We start from the raw sequence: 21,915 nt of genomic DNA, 5'->3' as shown, positions 1-21,915 counted from the left end.
TGACCAGCAGGAGCCTCTCCTTCAACAAAGGAAGGCAGGGGCAGCCCGGGTGGCTCAGCGGTTTAGCGCTGCCTTCAGCCCAGGGCACGATCCTGGAGACCCGGGATCGAATCCCATGTCGGGCTCCCGGTGCATGGAGCCTGCTTCTCCCTCTGCCTATGTCTCTGCCTCTCTCTCTCTCTCCTCTCTGTGTATTCTCATGCATAAATAAATAAAATCTTAAAAAAAAAAAAAAAAGGAAGGAAAGCAGCCCCACTAAATGTAAGGCCCACTCTCCAATTTCCTTTCTACTCATTCCAACTGGAAACCAGAAGGCAAGAGATCAGGCTGATAGAGTCCAAGAGAACCCAGCTTCCTGGGGCCCAGAACAGGGTGAAACCAGAGTGTGGATCTGGGGGCACAAAAAGAGAAAGTCAAATTTGTTTTAAAATGACAAAAAACTCATCAGAAATGTCAAAACCAGAGCATGGACTCTGGAGTCAAATGACATGAGTCCAAGTATGGCTCTGCCACAAACCAGCCAGACACTTTTAGGCTATATACTTAACCTCTTTATGCCTCAGTTTCTTTATATGTAAAGTGGGGATAATAATAATAATAATCTACCTCATAGGGTTGTATAATAAGCAAAAGAATGAATATAGAAGAAGAACTTAGCATATAACAACTGTTTCATAAGTGATGGCTACTATTACTAAATTTAAGTATTTCCCTTTGCATATTCTATTCTCATTTATATAGTTTATTAAATCGAAATATATTTTATATTTGTGTGTGTGCGCTTAAGAAGTTCTTTTCAATAGAAATGTTCCCCAATCCCTTTTCTACAACCTTCCAAGAAGCCTCTGAAATGTCTTTCTCTATGAAGACTTCCCTGAGGCCCTCATCCAGAAACCTTTTCTGTGCATCTAGAGGCCAATGTCCACTCTTCTCTAATGGAATTTACCCAGTCCTTGCTGAAACACGGCTGTTATTGCTTTTCAGCCTTTTGGCTAAGATCAAGTGAAATATGGCTCCATGTACACATGCCTACTCTCATTTCCTTAAAAGCAGAAACCATATCCTATTCTTATTTAGTTTTTGAGTCAACTATAGTGCCTAACACAACACTTGATATACAAGTATTTGTTACCCTGAATTATATTGGAATTTTGGTGTAGAGAACATTGCTTGAAATAAATTTACTATTGGTTGACATTTTAAAATCTTATAGTTATACTGAGTATTTGTTGAGAGGGTTTCTATTCTGTATCATCACTGGCAGCAAAAAGGAGCTAATCATAATACTATTTACTGAGCATCTATTTACTCTGTGCCAGGGCTTTTCATGTTATGCCATGTAACTTTCAACCAGCCCTTGAAGCAGGGTCAGATGAGAGAAGGCTCAAGAAGAGAATATGATCTGCCCAAGACCACAGCAGTGGCAAGTGGCAGAGCTCTGATTCCTACCCAGACCTCCACAAAGCCTGTTATTTCCATGATGCCATGTGGCTCAATTAGTGAAGACCGATGGCAGGTGGGAACAGACTCTTGCGGGCCTTACTTTCTTCTTTTGTGCAATGAGGGAGAACTGAATGCTCTCTTAGATTACTTCCCATCCTACATTTTAGCTTTGTGTGTTCATATCATGTGCCTGAGTCTATTACTGCTGGGGACATTTCTTCCTTCATAAAATCGGTTAGAAAATACAGGTGTTCTCAGTTTCCATCACAAGAGCAAGAGGCAGGTTTAGTGAAACTGCCTTCTATGGGACTCAGATTTCCCCTTCTTCAGTTTCATGGGTTACCGTGAAGTCAACAAGAGTGTAATTTGTGTTTGCATAAAACCAGAACACAAAAGAAAAGATTCAGGCATTATTGAGTATTCCCATACTGAAAGGGCAAAGTTCACTTTTGTTAGCTACTCTCTTTATTCAGCAAATAACGCCTCTTATCTGCTGGTAATACCCCAAATCTCTCTAGCTTTCCCCGTGTCTTTGGGAGATAAGCAGAAACCCAAACTATTTTGTCAAACTAGAATTTTTTGATAATTAAGAGGTTGGAATCCAGGTAGTGTTAATTAACCATGCAACTTCTGAACTCCACGTTTGTGATTCATAAGGAAAGAAAAAGGCAACCCATCTTTATACACTGCTGAAAAGAGAAAGATCCCTCCTTCACTGTCTCTCTCCCTACAGTCCGATCATCCATCCATCTTCCTTGAGCTATCTACCCATGTAAGCCTCAGTCCAGGTCAGGGAAGGTGGGCCTACAACATCAACAATTAGGACAAAGCTGTTACTCCTCTCTGTATGACCTCCTTAGGAACAAAAAGTACAAATTCTCAATCTGTAAACATGAAATAAAAGGCTTCCCAAAGAAGCATCCTATCTCTGATCATATAAAATTAATTTTTCTGTCTCACAATTAGAAAATATAAACCTACATGACTAGAGGCAAGAGAACAAACTAGAATTCATACAGAGGGAAAGGACTGATGACTTCAAATCACACACTACCTGGCTCAAAACCCACCAGTGGTTCCCCATTCTATTTTCTACTATTACTTTTTCTACTTACTTTGAGATGATAAATTATTGTTTGAGCCACTAAATGTGGGAATTATTTGTTACTTAGCAATAGATTACTGAAACACAAAGGAAAATAGCTTCTCTAAAAATAAGCTATTTTAAAAAGTTCTGAAAGAACAGTTTAGTAAAACCAGACATATTATTGAGGTTAAGAATTATTAAAGTGTTTGGCTGATATGCTGTGAAATCAGAACTCATTCAATGTTAAAATGAGTAAAAACATATTTTGGGGCAGCCCCGGTGGTGCAGCGGTTTAGCACTGCCTGCAGCCCAGGGTGTGATTCTGGAGACCCGGGATCGAGTCCCACCTCAGGCTCCCGACATGGAGCCTGCTTCTCCCTCTGCCTGTGTCTCTGCCTCCCTCTCTCTCTCTCTCTGTGTCGCTTATGAATAAATAAATAAAATCTTTTTTAAAAAAACGTATTTTGGCTCAGAGAGCTGACATGACTTGTTCAAGATCAAACAGCCAGGTGTGATCTTGAACACACACACACACACACACACACACACACACAGATCTAGAAGTAGAACTGGGGTTTTCCTAATTCTCAGTTCCCTATACTATACATTCATTTACTTGTTCTATAAATATTTACTGAGCACATTCTTGGCATAAGACACTATGCCAGGAGCTAGGAATACAGAGATGGTCCTTATCCTTAGAGTACATTTCATCAGATGAGACATACCTTAAGCAGTGAATTACTTAAATTTTTTGTTTGATTACCACTGCAATAAGAGACACAAGGGCGGGGGGGGGGGGGGGCGAGGTTTGGGTGGCTCAGCGGTTTGGTGCATGCCTTCAGCCCAGGACATGATCCTGGGGTCCCGGGATCAAGTCCCACATCAGGCTCCCTGCATAGAGCCTGCTTCTCCCTCCACCTATGTCTCTGCCTCTTTCTCATGTGTGTGTGTGTGTGTGTGTGTGTGTGTGTGTCTCATGAATAAATAAATAAAATCTTTTTAAAAAATAAATAAAATAAAACCGTTTTAACAAACAAACCAAAAAAGAGTCACTAGGGGGAATAGGGTGCTTTGAGAGCTAAAGGAAATAATACCAATACATATTGGTGCCACAAAAATGTCATGATCTCTCACCTAAGTTGACAATCAATGCCATTCTCCTTTCCATCAACCACACACTCCCCACATCAGATGTTTACCAATCTTCTCAACTACTTTATCTAGTATCTCTCTCATATCAGAAAGAAATAAAAGCCCACAACACCAGAAGAACATCAACTTCCTGATCCTCTACTATCAGGTGGGATTGCCCAGAAGTAGAGCCTACAACAGGGATTCATGTGCAAGTGATTTATTGAAAGATGTTCTTGGTAGACACCTATATATAGAAGCGAGGGGAGCATCATGGTGCAGAAGTTAAAATGTGGTTCCAGCTAAAGTCTATCCTCAGCCTGATCCCACAGGACTCCTAAAGCAGCACCACGTTGTCCCCTTTGAGGCAAGAGGGACAGATTTTCACACTCAAGAATGTGAAAGAAGCAAGTATTGGCTATCGGCACCCCAAGGGGATGGTATGTAACCTATAGGCATTTTCTGCTTCTTTCAGCAGGGAGCAATTTTCTATAAAGAAGTATAGCTAAGAGCCTTAGCAGCCAATACAACAGCTCAGGGGTGGGCACACCAGTCAACCAAGGGGACCTGGGTATGGCACCAACAGCAGCTCTTACAGCATCCAAGCCTACAGCCTGACTCACATTAATAGTCTCCCTCTTGTTGCTGAATTCCTTAGTATCTCCCACCGGGCAACAAGCTCCTACCCTGGTATGATCTCTAATCTCCCATACAATGGGGGCCATTCATTCTTCTCAGGATCCCCGGTGCCTAGCACATAGAAGAAAGTTAATCCAAAGGAATATTTTGGACTCAAGTTTGGTTCTAGAAGCAGGAATTTCAAGTCAGTTACATAAGAGTTTCTCAAAAAGAGAAGAGCCTTTCACCCTTTGAATCAGACTGCAGAGGTGACAAGCTTAAACAGCCCCTTTAGAACTGGCATTGACTAATGACTTCCATTTGCTAAATTCCACATATTGCATGTCTGAGTACCAAAAACCACACTAGGAAAAAAAGGGGGGGGGGGCACCTGGGTGGCTCAGTGGGTTAAGCATCTGCCTGCAGTTCAAGTCATGATCCTGGAGTCCCGGGATCAAGCTCCACGTCTGGCTCCCCACTCAGTAGGGACTCTGCTTCTCCCTCTGCCTCTACTCCTGCTCATGCTTTCTCTTTCTCTCTCTCTCTCTCTCAAAGAAATAAATAAATAAAATCTTAAAAAAAAAAAAATCACACCAGGACCATGGAGAGAACACCATACAGAAGGCATCCCAGAACCCTCCTGCTGATCATCTCAGAACAAACAACCAAAAAGCCAGGGTTTGTGGCTGCTCTCAAGTTGCCAGTATTGGGGTGCATCCCTTATTATTATGCACCCACCTTAGCCATTCCTCATGCCATGTGTGTGTCATGATCAGTACGTTATTTTTCCCCATTCATCTCTTGCTGCTTTCAGCATAAGGGTCTTGTGCCCTAAAATGTTCACGATCTGGGAGACATCTCCCCTATTTCTTCAGCTCCACAGTTCTCTCCCTTTGTGGGAAAGTACAGTTCCCAATCCAAAGGTGTTAGGTGATCTCATTTGACAAACAGGAACAAACCAGCAGTGCACAATGTTGATTCTACTTCTGAAGGGCCACAGGCAGCTGACTATATACCAGAGTGAAAACCCAAGTACCATGTTGTCCCTCCATGTCTTGTAAAGACTCATACTTTTTACTTCCTTAAAGACATGCCATGTGGGTAAAGAGTGTACAACTGAACACAACAACTGAATGATGAACATAAATAAAATCTGGAAAGGCCTGGAAATCTAGAAAGATTTTGAGAAATTTGGAAACCATTCTTCTATTGAGAAACAGCAAAAAAAAAAAAAGAGAGAAACAGCTAGTGCACATTAGGGGAAAATCAATCTGGGGTACACACCAGGAGAAATCAATTTAATCAGGGAGGGGGCAGTGAGCATGGAGAATGGGAAAAATGAATAAGAGCCAAACTTCTCATTTCAAAATTCAGAATAAAGACCATAAAATGGTATCATAACTGCAGCCTATAATAAAAAAGTTAACATTTTCATTTTTTGTTAAAAACAATTAAAGATATAAAAGGGAAAGGGGCAGAAGAGAAGTTCAAGGGTAAATAGAAAATAAGAAAGATGGAGGGCATTTTCCTCCTCCAATTTTGGACTTGCATCTGTCTTCACTCCCCTCACCTCTGGCTGAACCTACTCAGCCCCCTGATGGGACATGAGATCTATCAAACCTACAGAAACCTCCAGTAGCTTTTCCTTTATCCTTTCTTGAGCAACTTAGGCAAATGCCATTACCATCAATTATTCCCACCAGAGTTAGGGTTGCTTGATTTAGCAAATACAAATATAGAACTCCCAGTTAAATTTATTTGAATTTCAAATAGATGATAAATATATATTTTAGTATAAGTATGCCCCATAAATATTTGCAACATATTTATACTAAAAAAAATAAAATTCTTGCCTACCTGAAATTTGAACTTAATTAGGTATCCTGGATTTTATCCAGCATCTCCACACAGAATCCCACCACCAGAACCAAACTGCATTGAAAGTATACCTCTAGTAAGATTTGTATTTGTTTCTGGCTTTTTCTCTGAGAGCAGTGTAGGGACAACCCACACCCTGCAGGAGCCACCACACAGGACATGGGAATATGTGCCTAAACTCTAAAGTTACGTGAACAGGATTATACACATGATTTAGTCAAATATAGAAATTTGAAAAAAAAAATAATCAATTTTCCCTGGTTATTAATGCAGAGTTAGGACGAGACTCTATGCAGCATGTTTCTTTTTTTTTTCTTTCTCGCTTATCAGAGTTTTCTTATCAAGAACTTTATATATAACACACAAAGCTCCAAGAACCACAAGGTGCTTTGGGTACTGAATTCTAAAATAATTTTACAAACTTAAAAAGTATAAAATGAGTAAAAAGAAGAGTATAATAAAGTAAAATAAAGAGTACAATAAAGTATAATTGTAATGTACCTTTTGAATCTCATTTTTAAATTCCACAACCAATCATGTTTCAATCAACGAGTCATTCAGACCTTCAGAATGCATACTTGCTGCAGTTGAAACGCTCTGCAAAGCAGGCTAATTCTCCTTAGCACATCCATCACTGGGCTGAAACATGCCTCCCCGCCAGCAGATACCAGCAAATGCAGGGAAGGTGGGAGGAAGCAAATGAAAGCGCAGCAGTTCTGGAAGAAAATGCTTCCTTCTGCCTAGCGTGTATAAAAGGGCTATGGCAATGCTTCAAATTTACTAATGAGCCCTGTTCCCATTCAAGAAACACATTGCAACACTACAACCTAACAGAAACTCTTACCTAGCAGCAAACTGGTCTGAGATCTGGGCCAGGGTGTTTGACCCTTAGGACTTTTGTTTAAAAGACTTCGTTTACCAGAAATGGCATCCAAAGTGCATTTTCCTGTTCTTTTGGGGACTCCTGTTCTTTTGCAGGCTTCAGTGGACAATTCTAATGACCACTCCCCATAGGATGTTTTTCCAAAATTACTCTCTATTTCAGTTTGGATGTTCTGGCTACAAATAACAGAACGCCCATCTAAAAATGGCTTGGACAATAGGGGATTTGTTCTTTCACATGACAAGTCAAGAAATGGATGGTCCCAGTGTTGCTCAGGACTCCCTGATGTCAGGACTCTGAGTCAACTTCCCACCTGTTTTCTTGACCTATGTCTCAAGACTACAAGATGGCTACAGCAGCACCCTGGATGATGCACTTGCATTTGAAACCCAAAGTAGAAAGAGATTTTTCTTACTGGATTTTTTTTTTTTTTATCACCAGAGAGATATTTATTCCTAGAAACCCATAAGGTATCCACTTGTGTCTCATGCCCTGAGCTGGTTAATATGCAAAGGAAGATCAGCCATCATGGGCTGCAGTGGCTACGAAAGCAGACTTTGTGGTTAAATGACTTGTATGATATTTGGCAATTAACTCTCCAAGATTCAGTTTATTCATTCATAAAATGAAGGTGATAAAACAGAGCATACACGGAAAATGTCAGGGAACGGTAGTTGTTATTTCTGCTGCTGTTCTTGTTATTAGGTAACAGGCACCCTACTATGAATTTGGGTGTACAGGTGGCTAATGTATACATTGTGCTGCCCTCAACAAGCTGACTTCAACTGCTGAAATGGAGTCTAACTATTCCATTGGCTGAATGCACCTCTCATATACCAATGAGTACCCATTTTATAAATTGATTCTTTGTCTTTGTCCCTAATTAAGGTGAGTCCCAAGGGTAGAACCATTTTGGGCTATCCTTACTCTTCAAGAAATCTTCCTTCAAAATTCTAAAACCTCATTTTGTTTTCAAGAAGACCTTTGTTCGCTCTGAGTCATAAACCCTAGCTCATGTTTTGACTCACTCTTTCAAAGAATACTATGCTTCCAGAAGCTGCTAACAGGATTTATTTATCTTCATTTGACATTCTTGCCACTTTGAAAAGCAGAAATGGAGATGGAGACGTGGTGCCTCTTTGTTTCTTTATGCCACAGTTAGACTGTAAATTTTCAGTACTGGAGATTAAAGGTCACACCAGAGATTAAAGAGGCACACAAATTGCATTCTTCTCACTTGGCTGTGGTCTTGTGATTTTGCTTTTTCATCTTCAAATTTTTACTCCTTTTAATTTGATTCTTTTGCCAGTTTCCGCAAACCAGCCATAATAAAAGACAATATTGTATTACTAGAGCACACATTCTCTGCTTAAAAAAAAAACAATAATAAAAGGTATATCTTAAAGATAAGCAATATCTGTACCCTACTAATCCTTTCTAGCCACAAAAGAATGCCATGTAATTTATGCTACTTTTGCCTTCTGAAATTATCCAAGCAGTGAAAGGCCGAGACAATGCCTCAGTTCACCAGTTCATTTTGGCAAAGTCCTGGCAGGGGCTTGAACCCTGCACTCCCTCCTTCTTCCAGAGCTCTGGCCAGAGGCATGAGAGTTTCCCCATGTTCCCAGTCTGTTCAAGAACACTTATTGTTGGGATCCCTGGGTGGCGCAGCGGTTTGGCGCCTGCCTTTGGCCCGGGGCGCGATCCTGGAGACCCGGGATCGAATCCCACGTCGGGCTCCCGGTGCATGGAGCCTGCTTCTCCCTCTGCCTATGTCTCTGCTTCTCTCTCTCTCACTGTGTGCCTATCATAAAATAAATAAAATTAAAAAAAAAAATTAACACTTATTGTTTAGGGGTGCTAACTCTGGAAATAGACCACCTGGATTCAAATCGTGACTGTGTGGTCTCGAGCAAGATCCTTAACTTATTTATGTCTGAGCTCCCTCATCGAAATTGAAAATAAAAATTGACTGACCTCGTAGGATTGCTGTGATATCATTTGAGTTAATACTCACATACTTAGGGAACTGCCTGACATATGATTAAGAGCTATGTAAGTAGGGAGATCCCTGGGTGGCTCAGTGGTTTAGAGCTGCCTTCAGCCCAGGGTGTGATCCTGGAGACCTGGGATCGAGTCCTACGTTGAGCTCCCTGCATGGAGCCTGCTTCTCCCTCTGCCTTGTCTCTGCCTCTCTTTCTCTCTCTCTCTGTCTCTCATGAGTAAATTAATAAAATCTTTTAAAAAATAAATAATAATAAGAAGAAGAAGAGCTATGTAAGTGTGAGCTCTTATTGTTACTAATACTCTTTCCCTCGGCTTGGCCACCTGTCAACAGTCTTCACAGCTTACTGGAATACTTCCTAAATATTTCCCCAAAGCTCTCTGTTCAAAACCTCAGGCCAGCCTATGAAACAACCAATTTCATTCTGTAGAACAGAGTCCAAGAAGAATAAATGAGGAATATTGGATAGGGTGGAGCTAATGCTTTATTGGCTTCTTAAGAAACCTGGTCAGGCTAATGCTTTATCAAGTTCTTAAGAAATCTGGACAATAGAAATGCAAACTGCCTTGCTTAAAGGGGAGTCCATATTTTATTCCTCTCCAATGAAGCAATGTTCTCCTTAAAAGTCAAACAGCATCCCTCTCACTGCCTACTCTTTATAAGCTTCTACTCAAATATACATGCCACAAGAAAATTGTTAATGTCTGCAGAGTTCAAATAGCTTAGGCTCATTAAAAATCAAACTCTTGGGATCCCTGGGTGGCGCAGCGGTTTGGCGCCTGCCTTTGGCCCAGGGCGCGATCCTGGAGATCCGGGATCGAATCCCATGTCAGGCTCCCGGTGCATGGAGCCTGCTTCTCCCTCTGCCTGTGTCTCTGCCTCTCTCTCTCACTGTGTTCCTATCATAAATAAATAAAAATTAAAAAAAAAAAAATCAAACTCTTGACAAGTCCATTAATCCTAAAATCTCAACTCCAAGGTCATATTCACTTTACAAAATCATAACCAGAGCACCTATGTATAAAGTTACTTTTAACGATAAAAACATGGTCTAAGATTTTAAAAATCTTCCTAGTGATCCTTATTCTCACTTAGCAACCTCCTTTTTAAAAAAATAAATACTATTAAATTTATACATGTAAATGATGTGTCTCCCATAATGTGTGTGGTTTTTTGTTTTGTTTTGTTACCATCTTCAATAATACCTCTAACAGCACAATACTAGAAACTAAGATACAGGTTGAAAGAAGTAGATTGCAACTTCTTCCTAGTTTCAGGATAAACACAATTTACAGAGGCACATAAAAACCATGACATGCATAGTAAAAGTTCTTTTCACCAAAAGACTATATAAATACTTTGACTGAATTATCTGTGTTTCAGGTCTTTTAGCTCAGTAAGTGACACTAATGAAAAGCAAAAAGGCCAAAAAAAAAAAAAAAAAAGGATGGCAGAGAACTAAGAAAGCAAAGGCCCTAGAATAATCTGAAATTGGCTCCATCCCTCCTTTGAGAGTTGACTAATGGAAACAGGGAACCTCTGTTTCCACTCTAGAGTTCCAATTCTCAGTGAATACTGTCTGTGTTCCAAGTGCAGTAGCAAAATAATAAATCAGAGTGAATTCAATGTAAGTATGACCCTGTCTGAAGAGACTAAACATTTAGTACAATTCAATTTTCTGTGGTTCACCTACTAGTTCACAACATGGGTTGGGGTAGAAGGTTGGTACAGGACCAAGAAATACCAGTTAAACTAGATACACACTATTAATAAGATGACTTTTATTTTTTTTTAAGGATTATATTTATTTATTGAGAGAGAGACAGAGACAGAGATAGTGAGAGAGAGCACAAGCCGGGAGGAGAAGGGGAAGCAGGCTCCCAGATGAGCAGGGAGCCTGATACAGGGCTGGATCCCAGGACACTGAAATCACGCCCTGAGCCGAAGACAGACACCCAACCAACTGAGCCAACCAGATACCACAATAAGAGGACTTTTTAACGTGATAGTTAGTAAAGGTGATATTTCTAAATTAAGAATTACCTTTCTTTGGGGGGAGGGTGATAGGGATTAAGGTTGGGTGATAGGGATTAAGCAATGCACTCATCATGAGCATTGATGAACAGAATTGTTGAATCACTATATTATACACCTGAAACTAATATAATGCTGCATGTTAACTAACTGGAATTAAAATAAAAACTTTAAAAAATTACCTTTCTCCCCAGCAGTTCTACTCTACATATCGAAGGGATATGTGGATATGGATATCCACCCTAAAAATACATGTCCACACTAACCCTCTGTACATGAATGTTCGTAGCAGCATTATTCATAATCGCCAAGGGTAGAAATAACCCAAATATCTATTAACTGATGAACGGATAACTAAAATGTGGTATATCAACATAATGGAATATAATTTGACAATAAAAAGAAATGAAGTACTGATGCATGCTAAAATATGGATAAACTTTGAAAACATTACGCTAAGAGGCCAATCACAAAAGGCCACACCATGCATGATTCCATTTATATGAAATGTCCCAGAGTAGGTAATCAACGGGATAGAAAGTAGATTAGTGCCTGCCAGAAACTGGGGAAGGAAAGAACAGGGATGACTGTTAATGGATGTGGAGTTTTGAGGGAAGAGTGATAAAATGTTTTAAAATTGATTGCGATGATAGTTGCACTACTCCATAAATATACTATAAAAATCATCATGCTGTTTAAATAGGTGGATTTTATGATATGTGAATTACATCTCAATAAAGCATTTTTTTAAGTTTCATTTCTCTCATTCTTTACCAAATAAATATTTATTAAGTAGTTGCTCCGTACAAGTTACAAGTTAATAGTGAAGTATTTAAGACACACAGTAGACCTTTGTCTTTCACAAGGGAACCATTTTCAAATTGTCAGATAAATGATTACCACTAGGGCTGAGCATTGCACAACTATAGGGAGTGTCATTCATTCTGGAATCTTTGTGAATGATGTCCCTAGGAGTTGGGCAGAGCAAAATCTCATGGCCATACAGGGTGGTCCTGTCTACCAGTAAGAGATTAGCATGCAGCTTTCTTTCCTGGAACTTGCCCACCACCAAAGAACCAGTTCTTTTTCTTTTTCCTTTTTTTGTTTTTTTAACTCTACAAGAATTGAATATGTGCCAATGGATTGGGATATGGATAGTTGCTCAGCCAAGCGATACGGTTTATTGCCAGCATTCAACGCAGATCTACAAGGAAAAGTTCCATGCTCAACTCTACTGCTTTGACACCACCCTATCCAAATATTTATGAAAGGGGTTTCCACCCCATCATGTGGTTATAAATTGTCAATCTTATTTATAACCAAACAATATTTTTCTGCATATTTGAAACATTCTTTTTAAAAATATACTAATTGCCATCCTCTGTCTGGTCTGGGCTTTTTGAACTGCCAATTAAATATACAACTTTCTGAGCTTTTGAAGTAAATACACTCAGCAATGCAAATACCTATGCTTTATTGATCAAACTTGTTTGTGTTCACTTCTATCTCAACCAGCAGAGATGGAAGCTGCTGATATTTAAGCAAAGGGCAATGCACACATATAGTCTTCTATATGTCAGAGAGAGTGGAAAGCAACTATTCACATCCATAAAATTCCTCTTGTGTTTGCTTAAGAAAGCAGAAGAAATAGAAATGACCAAACTGAGACCATATTAGTATCTATGTAAATGAATCATATGATCATATAGGACTAATTCCCCAAAACCATGTATTCTATTTGGTTTTTTAAAAAAACATTTAATTATTATGATATATTTCAGACATATAAGGTATAAAAAATAGCAAACATCCCTATGTCTACTACTACCACCATGCACAAGCAATAAACACAATTGGAGCTCTGATCACATTATTCTCTTTTTATTTATTTTCAAATGACTTGAGAAAGGACAAAAAAAGTGATACATAAAGCCTTTTCAGGAACTGCAGAATAAAACATGGGTCACAGCCAAGCCAACATTCTGTAAAGTTGCTGCTTTGCATGTCTGATATAAAGGGATTACCTGACCAAAGCTAACTCCATCCCTGCCCCAGACCCATTTTGCTAGAATGTCTCAAATACTCTTTACTAAAGCATCAAGACCCCTCTACAGAGATGAACCCACATACCTAACCCATTTATAGTGGGCAGATGGGTTCATGAAAATACCATAAATGACCACATCTCTAAATATTTCCTTCTGGAACACTTGATCTTAGCCAAAAGGCCGAGAAGCGATTTTCCTTCTGGAACAAAACCTCCCAAGCAACTAAACATATAATTCTTCTCTCATAAATGTTCTATCAGTCTTTCTATTTGTATTGGGGGGAAAATAGGAATTTATCTAGTTTCCAATCCTTCTTGCTAACTCTAGCCAGAGAAGTTTAAATCCTCCTTTTCACCTGGAAATTACAAAAACAAATAAACACCCAGAGCTGTAGTATGGGGGGGGGGGGCAAGAAATGGAGACCCCCCAAATTGACATCTCCACTCCTGAATCCAAAGAACACAGGGCAGTGAAACAATAGGAAAAAATGACTGGAATGGGTTCCTATGTGATCTTAGAAGGGAATGAGTTCTTTGATGATCTGATATTTACTGTGAATGTGTTTGTTGTGTTGGATTCCACTCCTTAACAGAGACCTGAGGAAACATATATGGGAAGGCTATCTTCTGATTGGCAGAGTTCAGAAAGGTTGAGGGCTTCAGTGAACTTTCTTTTTGACAAGCCTGGCTGGGCAGCATGAGGACTTGGGTCTGAGAGGGTAGTGTGAGGGGAGGGGGGATCAGGAAACTGGGGGCTGACTGGCCCTGGCCATTTTCTCAGATGTCAGGCCCACTACCCAGGCTCTAAAATTTAGATTGTAATCATGACCCTCTTATTTTCTGCTAACAGACGTTGAGTCTCTGAGTCACTACATCTCAACCGCATTTTTGCAATCTGAGTAAAACCCCCAGTATTAGAAAGGAGAATTGAAAGACTATTCCTGCTGAACCATAATCGACCCTCTTAAGACCTATTTTTTAATTTGCTTTTTGTTTTGTGTCCTTTTTCTATATTCCCTGTTGATAATGAGCTTAAGTCCTCCCTTGATATAAAGGAAAATGTTCAACTACATATTATGGACAGAAAAAGAACCTTCCTGCACACCTCATGTGTCCTTTACCATGTATTTATATCTCACTTCTTAAAAAATTATAGATTACTTTATATTTTATTTATTTATTCACAAGAGACACAAAGAGAGAGGCAGAGACACAGGCAGAGGGAGAAGCAGGCTCTCTGTAGGGAGCCCAATGCAGGACTGAATCCTAGGACCCCAGGATCACAATCTGAGCCAAAAGCAGACACACAACCACTGAGCCACCCAGGTGCCCCTATAGATGACTTTATAAGAGAGAAATGTATATTTCTATACACTCACATTTATCTATCAAACTATATATATATATATATATATATATATATATATATATATGATAAAATAGAAAGAAAAATCAGGACAACGATTTAAAAATTTAAAAATTAATACAGTCACTGTAACTGAGCATTAAGAATTATTTTGAGCCTCCAGACAATTCAGGCAAAAACAGAAAAAAGACAGGTTACGTGTAGTATTACTACAAGGAGCGATGGTCTGAGATTCCCTAAGGATGTGGGGCTGTCCTTTTTCTTTCCACACATCAGGTTAAATCAAATATTATTTAGTTTAAGAAATGTTGCTCCCAGTCTCTCCATCTTTTTTCAGTCATATGAATTAGATACACTTCATGAACATTCTCTTACATATATTTTAAAGATTTTATTTATTTATTCATGAGAGACACAGAAACGGCAGAGACATCGGCAGAGGGAGAAGCAGGCTCCACACAGGGAGCCTGATGTGGGATTCTGATTCCAGGACTCGGGGACCATGACCCGAGCCAAAGGCATGGACACCCAATCGCTGAGCCACCCAGGCACCCCTCTCTTATGATTGTTAATCCTAACTTATTTTTCCAAATTCATAGGAACTCCAGACTCACAGAAATTGTAGCCAAACCTATCCTCACTCCCCAGCACTCACAAACATTGTAGAAACCTGTTAACACATTCCCAGAAGCATTATCTTAATGCACTAGGATATACATGGGGGATTAAGAGATGAAAGGAGAGGCGGGGCTGCCCCGGTGGCTCAGCGGTTTAGCGCCGCCTGCAGCCCAGGGCGTGATCCTGGAGACCCAGATCGAGTCCCACATCAGGCTCCCTGCATGGAGCCTGCTTGTGTCTCTGCCTGTGTGTGTCTCTCTCTCCTCTCTGTGTATTCTCATGAATAAATAAATAAAATCTTTAAAAAAAAAAAAAGAAAGAAAAGAAAAAAAGAAAGGAGAGGCTACATATCCTAATTCTTGATCTTTTGCTAATTTATGCTTAAGAGAAAGAAATACATTTCAGTACACCAAAGGAAAATAAATGTAGACATGGTAAATATCTAAGGTAGGTTAACAAAACATTATATGGTCAGATCTTTTGAAAGTGAGTAAAGTTGATAACCAAATAGGCCCATGGACTTATTTACAGCTCTTTTTTAACCAAGAAACAGAAAAATGGAAGGACTCAGCTAAGAAACCCAATATCTAGAGATGAATTGGATTTTGTTGCCACTAAGCTGGTTTACAAGAAATTCAGTAATCTGATGCTTGGAGGCCAAGCCTCTTTAATAATGGATGATCAGCATTTAGAAAACTATAGAAAACAGATCCTTCAGTTTTTAGTGGAGGCCATCTAATTGAAGCAAATGGCTTTGGGAGTCTAGGAAAAGAGTAGAGAGATCATGTCTCCTTATGTATGGAACACACATGCCTCTCTAACCTAATTAGGTAACTCATTATTACAAAACAGTTTTCAAATGACTCTTTAAAAATGACTGCCTCCAGATTCAGATCCCAGAGCCCCCACTGAAGTCTCATTTCCCTCATAGGCCAGGCTTCAGCGTGCTGCCTGATTTGTAGATATTCTGCTGGCACAGCTGCTCGAAGATTGTTTTGTATGCTCATGCAGTTCATTAGGTTTAAATAAAATAAAATAAAATACATTGGAATACAGGCAAGATTGTTTCATGTGATTTCTCTAATGAGATTTTTTTTAAAAGTATCATTTCAGGCTGATGAAATCCTATGGACCTCAGGGGATATTGTAGAAAATACTAGGAGAATTCACTAATGAATGTTTTTTCATTCCCCGAAATTTTTTCCCCACCTGGGAGTACTGAATTAAAGAAGGTTGATATGGGACGCCTGGGTGGCTCAGCGGTTGAGCATCTGCTTTGTGCTGAGGCGGTGATCCTTGTCCGAGGATCCAGTCCCGCATCAGGCTCCCTGCAGGGAGCCTGCTTCTCCCTCTGCCTGTGTCTCTGCCTCTCTCTCTCTGTCTCTCATGAATAAATAAATAAAATTTTTTAGAAAAAAAAAAAAAGAAGAGTGGTATGAACAATGAATTTGCAATTTACACGTTTTGGTGTATCTCTCCTGAAGAACTGCATTGATAAAGTTAAATGTTACATATAGGGACGCCTAGCTGGCTCAGTCAGAAGAGCATGTGACTCCTTATCTTAGGATTGTGAGTTCGAGCCCCATGTTGGGTGGAGAGACTACTTAAAACTTTTAAAGAGAAAGTTAAATGGTGTGTATAAATTCAAGTGATTTGCATTGGATTCCTTAACATTGTATTTCAGCTTATAGTTTTTTAACCCGCCAACATTTATATACTAAATGTTATATACATATATATTTATATTATTTTTTTTAAGATTTTATTTATTTATTCATAGACACAGAGAGAGAGGCAGAGACACAGGCAGAGGGAGAGGGAGACGCAGGCTCCATGCAGGGAGCCTGATGTGGGACTCGATTCTGGGTCTCCAGGATCACACCCCAGGCTGCAGGCCAGCGCCAAACCGCTGCGCCACCGGGGCTGCCCTATATTTATATTATTATAATATATATTATTATATGTATAATAATATATATAATATATAATATATAAAACATCAGCTTATAATTTTTTAAAAGCCAACATTTGCTTTATAAGCTTTTAAAATGCTTTATAAGCTTTATAAGCTTTTAAAATGTCCAGCCAGCATATACTCAAAAAAATAATGTGGGATACAGATTTTATACATCCTCTGCATTCAGTATTTTATTTTATACCACATTTATTAGAGCTTCCAAATGTTAACTTGATATTTCTCAAAATTCTGGAAATAGTTAACTCTCCCATTAAAGTAGATATTGATTGTGGTAAAATACAGAATATAAAAGTCCTTTCCTCTGGCCCATGAATTTTGTGTCTTCTATGAGTAACTATGAAACTGTGGCAGGCTATTTGTTAGCTTGCTAGTAGGGTAAATTCTCAAACCCTTCAGTTTTTGACAATTCTCATCGAATTATCATAATAGAAGTGTCCCATCAAGATGTGGCCTGATATACTCATGTTTTCCCTTTCCTGTTTCCAAATCAAGGATGTGCATTTAGTGAACATGACAAAAATCTCCCTCTCATCTATCACTTCTTTCCTGTGAAAAGAAGTCATGTCTATATATATCGATAATGCTTTACATTTTCATGAAGGTTTGTATAATTAAATTTGCCAGGCAAATAGGATCAAGTCCTCTGGGGGAAAATTTCTAAAGTCACATATATTCCTTAACACAAAACTAAACTGCCAAGTGCAAAATCACTTATACTCTCTGGAACAAAGCCAAGGGAGGATGCAGAAATGATGATAAAAATGATGTTAGACTAAATTTCCTGAACCATACTCTATAATCACATGACTTACTTTCTCCATAACCTTTCATGGTCCTCCACTGCCAGCTGTCCAGCCATACCTTTATAATTTGATATCAATTCATATTTCCAAATTTATTTCCTATTACTCTCTTCATACACTGTGTAATGTAGTCAAAAATAACCATTCTAAGCATGAAACTATCCCATGCTTCATAGTTTATTTGAGATATATAATTCATCTACCATAATAGTCACCTTATTAGACTGTACAAGCCAGTGGTTTTAGTATATTCAGTTTTTCAACCATTACCACTATCCAATTCCATAACATTTTTATCTCTCCAAAAAGAAATTCTGTACTTATTAGTGGTCACCCTCTAACCACCCTCACCTTGTCCTTCCCGCCCCACCTCCCAGCCTCTGGTCCCCATAGCCGCTGACAATCTTGCTGTTTCATGGATTTGCCTGTTCTGGGCATTGCATACAGCTGGAATCATACAACACATGGTCTTTTGTGACTGGCTTCTTTCACTTAGCATGTTTTCAAGCTTTATCGGTAATACAGCAGGGATCAGTACTTCATTCTTTCATATGATCAAACGATATTCCATTGTATGGATATCGCATATTTTGTTTATCTATCAGTAGATGAACATTTGGGTTTTCTCCCCACTCTCTGACTATGCTGAATAGTGCTGCTATAAATATTCTTATACATGTATTTCATGTATAAAATTTTATGTGGATGTATATTTTCATTCTCTCGGGTACATACCTAGGAGAGGAATTTCTGGGTCATTAACTCTTATGTTTAACTATTTATTTTTTATTTATTTATTTATTTATTTATTTATTTATTTATTTATTTATTTATTTTTATATGTTAGCTTTTTGAGGAACTACCAAATTGTTTTCCAAAGTGGCTACACCGGGGCAGCCCAGGTGGCTCAGCAGTTTAGCGTTGCCTTCATCCCCGGGCCTGATCCTGGAGACCTGAGATTGAGTCCCACATCAGGCTCCCTGCATGGAGCCTTCTTCTCACTCTGCCTGTGTCTCTGCTTCCCCCTCTGTGTATCTCTCAGGAATAAATAAATAAAATCCTAAAACATAAACAAAGTGACTACACCATTTTACATTCCCATCAGCAATGCATGAGGGTTTCAGTTTCTCCACATCCTTGCCAACCATTGCAGCCATCCTAGTGGGTGTGAAGTAGCACCTCATTGTGGTTTACAATTTTGATTAGCATTTCTCTGATGACAAAGGATGTTGAGCATCTCTTCATGTATTTTTTTATTTTGTTTTTTGCATATCATTTTGGAGAAGTGTCTATTGAAATCTTGTGCTCATTTTTAATGGTGTTATTTGTCTCTTTTCATTGTTGAGGGTTTTTTTCTATTATAAAAGTTTATTTAACAAAAAAGTTCAATATGAACATGCAGGTGACCTGATTTTTATATTGTAGTAAAACAGGTCCTAAGGACAGGGGACATGTGGAAGCAGTTTTTTTTTTAAAGGTTTTATTTTATTATTTATTCATGAGAGACAGAAAGAGAGAGAGGCAGAGACACAGGCAGAGGGAGAAGCAGGCTGCATGCAGGGAGCCCGACGTGGGACTCCATCCCGGGTCTCCAGCATCAGGCCCTGGGCCGAAGGTGGTGCTAAACCGCTGCGCCACCCAGGCTGCCCCGAGGCATTTTCTTCTGCCGAACACGCTCGTTGTTTGTAGCCGTTCCAAGGCGTCTAAGACGCGATGCTATTCCCTTGTATTACCACCGTCCCGATATTGTTCTGTTGCCCGCTAGTTGCCATCTCCACACATTCGTCTATCACGAGATCGTGAAGGCCCGAGCCCTCGCAGTATTCCCTGGACGTCTCTGCTGCCATGTAATCTCCGTGGTAATTTCTCGTCCATGAATTTTTTGACTTGGGAGGCTGAGCCCCCTCGTGGCGTCTACCCAGCGAACGCAAGATGCCTCCAAACGGAATTTGTGGGGTCCCTCACGCTCCCGCAGTAGGCCCAGCCCATTGTCGAGTTTTATTTATTTATTTTTTCCATTGTTGAGTTTTAATAGCTGTTTATCTTCTTTTATTATTCTACCTTTATTGAGGTATAACTGATAAATATGATAGTTCTTTATATATTCTAGATAGTAGACTTAGTCAGATCCATTATTCGCCAATATTTCTCCCATTCTGTGGGTTATCTTTTCACTTTCTTGAGTGTCCTCTGAAGCAAGTTTTTAGTTTTGATAAAGCCATTTACCTTTTTTTCCCCCGTTGGTTACTTGTGTTTTACATGCCCTAGCTAAGAAACCATTCCCTAATCCAAGGTCAGGAATGTCTCATACTTTTTCAAATTGAGATATAGTTCACACACTATCCTTAGAAACTTTTTTACTATACCTCTAAGAAACACACCAAAAAAGTACACACAACATAAACGCATAACTTAATTATTCTAGAACTATTATCCAGGTCAAAAAACAGAATGTTGCCAGATCCCAAAAAGTCTTCCTCCAGTGAATCATAACACCCTCTCATCGCTATGACAAGATCATAGCTATTGGGGCAGCGCCGGTGGCGCAGCGGTTCAGCGCCTGCCTTCAGCCCAGGGCGTGATCCTGGAGACCCGGGATCGAGTCCCACATCGGGCTCTCTGCATGGAGCCTGCTTCTCCCTCTGCCTGTGTCTCTGCCTCTCTCTCTCTCTGTGTCTCTATGAATGAATAAAAAATTAAAAATCTTTAAAAAAATCACAGTTCTTGAAAGGAAGTCCCAAATTAGATCCACTTTTTTTATTGGAACAGTATTTATTACAGTACTTGATAGTAAATATTATTTAATGAAATAATAAAGAAATGAAAGTCAGTTAATTTTACTATTTAACAGTATCTCCTGTAATTTTTAGCTGATGAAGAACTTTAAGTTATTGCGCAAAGCTGTGTTTCTCCATCTGTTTTTGGTTTTTGCTTGTTTTATACCAATCTATCTTAGGTACGTGACACATTTTGATCAGTTAATACCTTACTCTAGATAAAGGAAAGAAAATAATACTGTTAATGATAAAATAGCTGACAGTTATTTATTGCATGCTTAATATATGCCTGAAACTCTGTCAAGCATTATGGCAGTCAATCTTCACAACGCCTTTAATAAGATACCTATTTTCTCTCTCTTCCCTTATCTATCTGTTCCCCAGCTGACCCCCACTTAATTTTTGCCAACAGAAGTACTAAGGCTTACCAAGGCTAAGTAACATGTCCCAGATCACACAACTAACAAACAACAGAGATAGGTTGCAAAAACTGGCAATCTCACTCGAGACTACGTGATACGATCCTCAACTCTTCCCAGATAATTCTGATGCCCAAAGCACCTGAGAACTTAAATCTGTTCCGGAACAAGATCCCTGGTATCTTTCTCAGATGTTCTTTCAGATGTACAGAGTCTTGGAACAGGAAGTATTCAATAAATGGTGTTTATTACAAACACATTTTTCCATTCATCTATCAATGGACACTTGAAGTTGCTTCCATAACTTGGTATTGTAGATAATGCTGCTATAAATATTGGGGTGCATATATCTTTTTTAATTAGTATTTTCATTTTCTTTATGCAAGTACTAGAATTAATGGATCATATGGTATCTCTATTTTTTATTTTTTGAGGACCTTCCATAATGTTTTCCTCAGTAGTTGCACCAACTTATGTTCTCACAGACACTTGTTCTTTTTTGTCTTTTTTATTCTAGCCATTTGGCAGGTGTAAGGAGTTATCTCATTGTGGTTTTGATTTGCATTTCCCTGATGATGAGTGATGTTGAACATCTTTTCATGTGCCTGATTGACATCTATATATGTTTTCTTTTTTTTTTTTTAAGATTTTATTTATTTATTCATGACAGACACACACACACACATACAGGGGCAGAGACACACAGGCAGAGGGAGAAGCAGGATCCACACAGGGAGCCTGACGTGGGACTCCAGGATCATGCCCCTGGCCGAAGGCAGGTGCTAAACCGCTGAGCCACCCAGGGATCCCTATATATGTTTGCTT

General features: G+C 39.2%; 1 pseudogene; it reads right to left on the bottom strand.

Moving 5' to 3' along the window:
• Positions 1-291: 291 nt before the first annotated feature.
• Positions 292-19,775, bottom strand: LOC121492654 (annotated as a pseudogene).
• Positions 19,776-21,915: the final 2,140 nt, after the last annotated feature.

This window comes from Vulpes lagopus, chromosome 6, assembly GCF_018345385.1.
Source record: "Vulpes lagopus strain Blue_001 chromosome 6, ASM1834538v1, whole genome shotgun sequence".
NCBI lineage: Eukaryota > Metazoa > Chordata > Mammalia > Carnivora > Canidae > Vulpes > Vulpes lagopus.
Note: the sequence above shows the minus strand (reverse complement) of the source record. Positions and strands in the feature narration are given on the sequence as shown.